The sequence below is a fragment of the Limulus polyphemus genome, unplaced genomic scaffold (assembly GCF_000517525.1).
Source record: "Limulus polyphemus unplaced genomic scaffold, Limulus_polyphemus-2.1.2 Scaffold2428, whole genome shotgun sequence".
Taxonomy (NCBI): Eukaryota; Metazoa; Arthropoda; class Merostomata; order Xiphosura; family Limulidae; genus Limulus; species Limulus polyphemus.
This window is the reverse complement of record NW_013668038.1, coordinates 78525-88158: the sequence shown is the minus strand read 5'-3', so window position 1 is coordinate 88158 and position 9634 is coordinate 78525. Positions and strand designations below refer to the sequence as shown.

At 30.8% G+C, this 9634-nt stretch overlaps 1 long non-coding RNA gene across 1 annotated transcript; it reads left to right on the top strand.

Moving 5' to 3' along the window:
• Positions 1–4817: 4817 nt before the first annotated feature.
• LOC111087654 lies at positions 4818–8060 on the top strand. The gene is made up of 3 exons (XR_002612316.1): positions 4818–4919; positions 6177–6234; positions 7085–8060. It is a non-coding gene; the product is annotated as an uncharacterized LOC111087654 (long non-coding RNA).
• Positions 8061–9634: the final 1574 nt, after the last annotated feature.

Here is a 9634-nt window from a genome sequence, read left to right as displayed (position 1 = left end):
AGTGTGAGGGAAAATATCTTAGTAAAGATTAAAATACTTAGTAAGAAAACAATAATGAATTTAAATACATTAAAATTAAAAAAAAAACAACAACAAATAATAACGAAAACAAATCTAGACAAACGCTATAATAAAGTCGTCATTCAATGTTCTTTATATCTCAAAGATATCCTCAGACGAAATGAAATTCATTTCATGAATTATATATATCATGTAACAAGAACAAACAAAAACCTTAAACACTTCTTAATTACAAAGTTAGTGATTAAACTACAGTACGAAGAGCATGTCAAATTATCTATTAAGTGGGCTGATAACTTTTGATTTGTAATATAGGATGTAAGGTTTTGTAATTGTATTTCCAACTATTATGACACTCTATCCTTTTTCCAAAGTCGACTTTTTATATTAACAGTTTTCCTGGGATTAGTTTTTGAAGACATGAAACTAAGGAAGACGCATGAATGTGTCGAAATTAGCTTCTTTCATTCGAAGTATTTTGATAGTCTATTTCATTTACTGTTTTTCGTTTCGCTAAATCTCTAACTGTTACGAACGATATTGTGTTCTTTTATTTCTCAGCTAAATTCTCCTCTTATATCTATTCACACTACCGTATAGTTCTGACGTTTGACACCTATATTTCAACCCCTCCCCAACTTGTATGGTTTATATATTTTCATATATCATGAAATATTGTGTGAAGAAGTTTCACATTTATATACTAGTTCAAAAACTCAAAACTATGGATTTGGTATTATGGTAAATGGTGAGAAAATTCCATTGGTTTTGTTATTCATTTTATAATAGTACATATTTTTTTCAGAAATAAAACTGCAATACATCAAAGCATTCAAATAGAATCATAATCTACATAAAATGTTCTTATAGCTAGAGTGGCCAAAGATGCTATACTTTTTATAATAATCTTATTTGCTAATGTAAAATTCGCTCTGTGGACACAGCAGTTACCCTTCTGGACAAAATGTAAACGTCTGTCATTTTGTCTTTGTTAACCACAGTGATTTGAAACTGGTTTCAACAATTCCCCTTTGTCTGTGTATTTCTATGAGATACTACTTGAACGTCAGTTTGTTTTTCTAATTTAAGCATTAGTAAAGTGTTTGCCATCCTAAGAGATGCATATTCTAATAAACACTATCTGATATGGGTATTCATGGTGAGTGCTTTCAGTTAATCAGTAGTGCTTATGTTAATAGTGAATCAGTTAATCAGTAGTGCTTATGTTAATAGTGAATATGTCCTACAGTGAGTCAGTAAAAATATGAACTTACTGCTCTTCTATTGAATTTAATACAAGGAAAAATATTCTTCTATCAGTTTTCATTCTTAAATGAGCTCCGTGATTATTTAATTCTGGAAAGGATATATGTTACTGATGCTAATAATTAACCTCTAAAACTGAGTTTGAATCAACGATTGAACCACTTTATCACTAAAGTGAATGTGTATTTCTTTAACTGAAATGTACACGGATTTCTGTTTTTAACAACAAAGTTAATATTATAGCAGTATACACCTTAGTTTCTTATTATAATCATACCAAGAGTTATATTTATTTTGTACAACAGGTAAAATTCACATACCTTTTTTGTCAGTTGTCTGTCAAATTAAATACTCTAGTAAAGTCTTATTAGCCGCGACACATAGAACAGCCCCGATTATTATTTGTTTTTCAAGTACAAACTTTTAGCTCATAGATCCGTCATCGCTTGACCAATTTGAGATCTAATTACAGTTTTGGACTCAGGAAGTCAAACCCTTTCGATTGATTTATTTGGCCACGCTCAAGGTCTTATAGATTAATTTATTCTAATCCTGCCTAAAAGAATCTCAATTTGAGGGTAGGCTGGTAAATATCCTGATAAGTAAAGAAAATTGAATCGGGTATACGCGCGCCCCACGCTTGGTATTGCTGGCGAAAAAAAAGCTAATAAAAAGGATTTGTTTGTTTGTAATTAAGCACAAAGCTACACAATGGTATATCTATGCTCTGCCCACCACGGGTATCGAAACCCGGATTCTAGCGTTGTAAGTCAGCAGACATACTGCTGTGCCACTGGAGGGGCAATAAAAGGGGAAAAAATGTCTCATAGATTAATTTACTTTAATCCTGTCTAAGAGAATTCCAAGTGCCGCGGCTATTGAGGATTCCCTCTTGTTTTTAAAATGACACCAATATCAGCGTCGTGGTTACATATGTTCTGTTATACGGAACAGAGATAATGGAGTATCACGTACATCTGCTAGGTCTGATGTGATATTAAAATTCGGTTCTGTACATAACATGTTTACGTTACTTATTGATAAACAGAGTGATATAGGAAATACGGTTGTGCAACCGTGTCTCAAAATACTTTGATGATTTATCTTTCCTCAGTTCGGTTTTTTTTGTGTCAACAGATTTCTCGGGACTATTTTTTGGAAATAACTACATAATTCATATATTTATTTTAAAAAGTCTATCATTTAAGAAGAACAGGCGATACACAGAATACATTTACAAGATCAATAAACAAGCCAAATGAATAGTTAATATACAGGACATAAGATCTGTTGATCAAAGGTATAGTTAACTATATGTGTTGTCTATGGCGCATCTGAACTGAATAAATGGATGACATACAGGTTAAACTTGTATTTTTCTGCTGTAACGTACGGGATGTTGACTTTAAACGTGTGTTTGTGTGTGTATCCTTAACATTGTATTTTAAGTGCATTGTTGACATGTAGGAAATGGCTGTAGATCAAGCAAGCCATATATATAAGCTCTATATTCAAGACACGTAAATGAACCAGATGTAAAATATTTAGATTATATTATAGCTATACAATGATAGTATCAAACAGCTAATTGTGAGCTAGATTGCAAAATTCAAGCTCTATTTAGTGGATACGAAACCTTGAAAGTTCGCATATATTTGCATTCATTGTATATGAAAGATGTAGAAGTAGTTGTTTTTTAAAGAAATATATTCTTAGTCAATATACAATATAATTTATTTTATCCTCACATATTTTTATTAGTTTATGTTAAATTTGAATACCAAAATTATCAACACATATATTATTTTACGTAACAAGGACAAGTTATCATTTGCTATATAAACAAAAATGTTTGAAAAATGGCTACAACTTAAAACTGCAAAAAATGTGTAAGTGTAAATACCTTCAAGCCTTTTATGTTGTTTGTGTTTTCAATGACGTAAGCGGGTATGATAAAAAACACCTTAAAAATTAGAGTTAAACATTTAGACGTATTAGAGTAATTTCCGTGTTCTGGTTTAACTTAGCACTTTAATGTACATCAAGAAGTGTTGGAAAATATTGAAACATAAATTTGATAGCGATGTATTCATTAGTTAAGATAGAGTTTTTCCAAATAATGTTTCTTTATTAGATTTCGCGCAAAGCTACAAGCGATAGACTAAATGGGAAGTATCAACCATTGCAAACTCTTGGGCTACTGTTGTAAGATCGAATATTGGGATTTACTGTTATTACGCACCTGCACCCCCAAGTGTGGCAGTAACATGACATGTACCACGAAACTTCAGCTCTACAGATCTGTACTCTAACCAGAGGACCGTAATCGTTCTCTTCCAACTAAAGTGTCATTGAATTGAGTTCTTATTGATATTTAATTTCATAAAATACTACCAAAAATACACTAAAATATTTTATTGTTTGTTTTTTAAGCGCAAAGCTACACAATACACTATCAATGCTCTGTCCAACATGAGGAATCGAAGTCCGGATTTAGCGTTTTAGGTCCATTTATTTATCGTTGATCTATTAGGGGATAAAATCTTATTGAAAAGAAATATTTTATACACACTTTCCTGTTGTTCATTGTTGAAACAAAATGTGTTTGTTATATGTTCGTTTGTTAACTCAAGTTCAATTTTGTACTTTATTTTCGGCTCTACACATTTTATGCGAGCATCGCCATTTCAATATATGCAATATGCACTTAGTTTCATATGTAATATATTTCTGAAACAGTATTTGATACTTTAAACACGAAAGGCAACTTATACGACAAATGGGTTAAACTTCCAAGTTACAGATGTCAAAGTCCCATGTTTGTCCCTAATTTTGAACTACTGACCAGGAAGAGCAACCAGTCAGCAACACCGGCAATCAATCGAATAAAAGGATTTAGTGTCGTTTTCATAAATAATCCCACCAAGCGTGTTTATTAGCACATACTATTTTCGAACCTTGAACTTTCCGATCCACAGCTTGGAACGCTAACTACTTGTCCTCATTTTGAAGCAAGAAATTTAAACGTGAATATAAAATTAAGTTAATTAACTGAACGCTCATAGATTAACTTATTTTTCAATGTAGGCGATACGGTGTTTTCCACCGACATTACACATTCGTAGATATCATCTTAGAAAGAATATTTGGTCTGACTTTTGAAAATATCTATTCACTATGTTTGCTTTACGAAATCCACCAGTACTACAAACAAACTTCGGGCAAACAGTGATCGAGTCAACAAAAGTAATTTTTAACTAGACCCGTATCTTTGCTGTTTTTTTCGTTCTTAGGCACCTGGTATATAATCACTTTTTATTATTGAGAAACAGTATCGATAAGATAAAACAATGTCCAAATTATTTTGAAACAGAAGTAAATATTGTTATGTAATATTGTGTGATAACATTCAACTAGTTTGAAACAAAATAATCTTGGTGTTCTCGCAATACAATATGATGCAATGTTTATTAAGAAATCTTTCTGAAAAAAAATCAAATTTACAATGAATAGATAACGCTGAAGATTTGCCAAATTTACTATAAAAGGACGATAATTTTTCTAATACAATTATTGACTTAAAATAAGCTAGAAGCCAGAACAAGCAAGAGAAACTGTTGAAGTATTTAAAGGTAAGTTTTATATTCATATGCATTAGTTATTATAATATAGATTAGTTTGATATTATGTTAGGACTTTATAGTTGAAGATGAAATATTTGAGACTTTGAAGTGATCAAAACGAAAGCCCGCAAATGGAAAATGTGTCAGTTTTGTTCCTTAAACACACAGAGCATTCTTCTTTTTGCAAGATAAATGTTGTTTAGTTCCCTCTAGATATCAATTTCTATAATGTTTTTACAAAGCTGTAGCAATAGCTTAATGGCTTTTCAAAGAAGGCATAATTTACAGGAAAGTGATTATTACACAATACTAAGTCCCTGTCTCCTTGAAACTAAGTAGAAAATTATCTTTCTCAACCAGATATGCTATTTCACCTCCCTGTCATGGGAACATTTTGCGATTAGTTAATTCCAATCACAATAGAAAATGAATTTTTCTCATAGATAGGGAAGGAATCTAAATTGCCTGAACATTCACTACGATAAATGTTACTACAGATGTACCTGCTAATCTCTATTAAGGTTCTTTCATTAGGACTAAAAGCTACGTAATAATTACGTCCTTACTCTGGCCTGAAGTAAAGTTGCTATACTGTATTTGATCGTGTACTTAGGTTGGATAGGGAGTCGACTTTTGTGGTTTTTTTTATGTTCTCCAATTTATAGAAAACATAATTGTTCTCTGTATAAAGGATTTGGACGTCAGGAAGGATTAGAATTACTGCACTGTATTCTATTTTTACTCCAGTAAGGAATAAATATGCAGTGTCATGCTAGAATAAGGAGAGGAATCACTACTCTGTATTAGGTTTTTTTTTTTTGGTTAAGAATGGATCAGCAGCGCCATATTAGAATAAGGAGAGGAATCACTACTCTGTATTAGGTTTTCTTTCTGGTTAAGAATGGATCAGCAGCGCCATGTTAGAATAAGGAGAGGAATCACTACTCTGTATTAGGTTTTCTTTCTGGTTAAGAATGGATCAGCAGCGCCATGTTAGAATGAGGAGAGGAACTGCTGCTTCGTGTTGGGACTCTCGGTTTAGCAAGAAGTGGTGCTGTTATTCTGATTTAAATGTTCTCTCGCTATGTTTGAATTGAGTTTAGTCTATATTATGGTCTTAATACCAGTTGGAAATGTAACATACGCACAGTTTTATAATTAAGTCAGACTAATGACCCTTCAAGCTACATGTGTTAAATTATAAGGCATTGTTTTTCAACACATCACCTTTCATTTTTATTTTTTCCTATTTTAAACGTTGGACAGATGAAGACTGAACTTGTTGTCTATGTGCTGATTGTAATCTTTGTTGGAGCCACTCAAGGTAATCTTTTAAATATGGTCAATTATTTTAAAGTTATGTAAAGTTAATTAGTCAAAATATCTTTGTTCTGTTACTATAAGCAATAAAGTGTTTTGTTAATATCATACATGAGTAATGTGTTTGATAATTTTAATGGTTACCCCTTGCTATTAGACTTCGTTTTCAGTTATTTTGAAATGAACTACTTTTTCTCTGTCACCGCTTTGATGCTGGTCATTGCTAATGTGTTATTCAAGTTTAAATATTTAGATATACATGATAGACTATACTGAAATATTATAACCTAAAAGTTTCAAGTACAAACCATCGAACAAGCACAACTCATGCCAGTTAGAATAAACTATTTATATATTATCATTATAATTAATTTATTGCATAGCGTTATTTCCGTACTATCTAAAACTTGTATAGTTTACCTTTGTTACTAAAACTTTCGTAATGCTACGAAGATATCTTTTATATTTCCTGAAACTTTCATCTTCATCTTTACCCGATTCTTTATAATTTCATGGCATAGTGCTCAAATGGCTAATAATTGTATAAAGAATCTTAGAATTTGTTATGCTGGTGTGATATAATATATACATATAAGTTGTTTTTGTGAGACAGACGACTTGCTTTTGTATAAAATTATGTCTGTTATTAATAGACTACATTGTAGTCTAAAAGGGGAATGCATTTCTCATTTGAAAAAATGCTAGACGTTTTTATAAACAAAACCAAAAATCAAAATAATTTGTCGTTGCTTTTAAGCTGGGAAAGAACAGAAGTCATTGTAGTATTTTTATTCGAGTTTAGCCATTTATATGTGTTTATTTAAACCTACACATAAATTCCAACTTTTTTTTAGCACTGATCTCTTGTGGGAATGGATGGACATGTCCGGAAGGCCAAACTTGTTGCAGACACCCAAACGGTTTCTTCACGTGCTGTCCCCTTAGAAGTGGAGTATGTTGTTGTAATGGGAAAACTTGTTGTCCCTCACTCTCAGTGTGCAGTTCCAACTCAGCGTTTTGCTACTCTTGCCCCTCTTTTGCTGCTCTATTATTACCAGAAAAAAGTGGCGGGATTCCCGTAGCAACCACGACCAAGGCTATTTACAAAGAGGAACAAAATTAAGGATGATTTAATGTGGATATACTTTGGTTTTTCAATTCTACAACATATTGTTCGGGGTTATCTATAAAGTAACAAGAAAGATCAAATTTCTAAATCATATGAAGGGATTTACATATAATGAAATATTGCATTAATTCATTTTAATGCGTTAATCGTTACTTAGTATTTTCAGACTAGTTATATTAAAATTATACATCTTACAAATTAGAATGAATGTATTGGAGCATTTAATTGCAAAATAATAATAGCAACATAATTCTTAACTTTTTTCAACGTTAAATCAATAAATATATATATATTGTATATCTCTTAAGAACTGTTTGCAATTAGATGGGGCTTTAATTTCTGTTTCATGCAACAAGTTGTTTTAAAATATATATTTGTAAGATACAAATATCTATATATCTTGGTCAATTTATTGAAATCAACCATACTACAACGTCCATAAGAACGAACGTGTGTCTTTTATACTTCTTGAATTAACTTGTAAACTTTAGTCTATAAATTATGTGTTTATATATGAAGAGTAGAGTTGATACGAATAATACACTATTTAATTCGTGATTTGACTAACTGATATCAGTTTGTGGAAAACAAAGATTTAAAAACTGTGTATTAATATAAATATTTCGATGTGTTCTTTTAAAATAACTGCTGATACTGTATTACAAAATATTTCTAATAAACTGATATTTTCGAACAACAGATTCAAACAAGTTTGTATTTGTCTATACACTGAGTTTCAATTTAGATTGTTATTATGTGACTTATAGAAATTATACTCCTTACCGCAAAAAATCAACGATTCATTTCCATACCTTTATTCTGAACATATTGCAGTAACAATTAAAGGACAAACTATAAACTGAATACCGTAAGCAAAGTGTAATTGGTGGCGCTATCTGCTTACGAACATTACAGTTAAAATGTACATTTAAACCTAAAATTCTGTAAAAGTTTTAAAAGATAAGACGTATAGTTGTTTTTAGATTGTGCCGTGGAAGGAATTCAAAACAAAAGCATTATATTTTAAGATATTTATAAATATCAGTGGTTATCATAATGTAATAAAACACAATTAAATTGTTATGCTAATTTATTTTGGACTGATTTCTTATATCGCAATGCCATCTGGTACTTATCCTTGATAAGCTCAAAAAGAAATTTATAAGAAATACGACTTTATAGAATGAAAAAAACAAAAAAATCAATACGTATTATCTTCATATCATATAAAAGTAATTGTGAAATACCTATTACAAGTATGTTCTATGTAGCCTTAACCAGATTTCATGGTTGACAAAAAGTCAAACAAATATTTAATTTCTGCATATTTATTACAAAAAAATATTATATATGTTTACAAACATATTGTGTATCTGTTTCTTGTCCTTGGCGATAAGTTTAAAGAGAAAATGTAACAAATAATCTGTTGCAATTTTATTAGGTATGTGAGAATAAATTATAACAATAATTATATAACAGTTTTGACACCGTGAATCATTACAACAGTAGCGCTGACTTTGATCATTTTACACCCAAAACTTCATATAACCAGGTATTTCAAACATCAATCTATGTGATAAGTCTCATGGCTTTTTCCCTTATCTTGCTATAGAGAAGACAATAAATCCTTGACCTATTTATTCGTTTATTATAAAAAGTTGTTATGTTTTGATCATCTAAATACAAAGTTTGAGTATCTGTTAAATGTTAATGTCCGTGCTGTAAAGCCATGACCTTTCTATTTCACGAAATGTTAAAGCAACTCTATGTGATGATTCTTTTATTTTTTGCTTTTTTCTTTCTAAATACTCTATAAATAAAAACAATAAAGTCGATAATATTGGATGGATGAAAATAAATAAAGAATTCGCCTAACAAACTGAAATACACGGTATTTGATTAGTTTGATTTCTGTGGTAAGATCCCAAAATGCCTACAGATATTGTACTTGAAACTGTTGTTCACAAATGTACTAACTTTATAAAATGCGTCATAATTGTCAAAACAGTATTAGTAAGGATTTCATTCCAATTGAGTCTATAACACTAATGGTTGAACTAAACATTATCCTTGCTGTAGAATATTCCATGAAAAATCCTTTTCTTTATCTGCTTATGAGTATTTTGTTGTTGTTGTTGTTTTTGCTGTCAGAAAATAAAAGAACAACCTCTGAGTTTTGAAGGATTGTCTACTAAGTAGTGCTATTTCTACGGCTGAAAACAGAAGACATCCTTATCTTTAATTATATGACAGCAGGTCCAAAGTGAATGCCGTA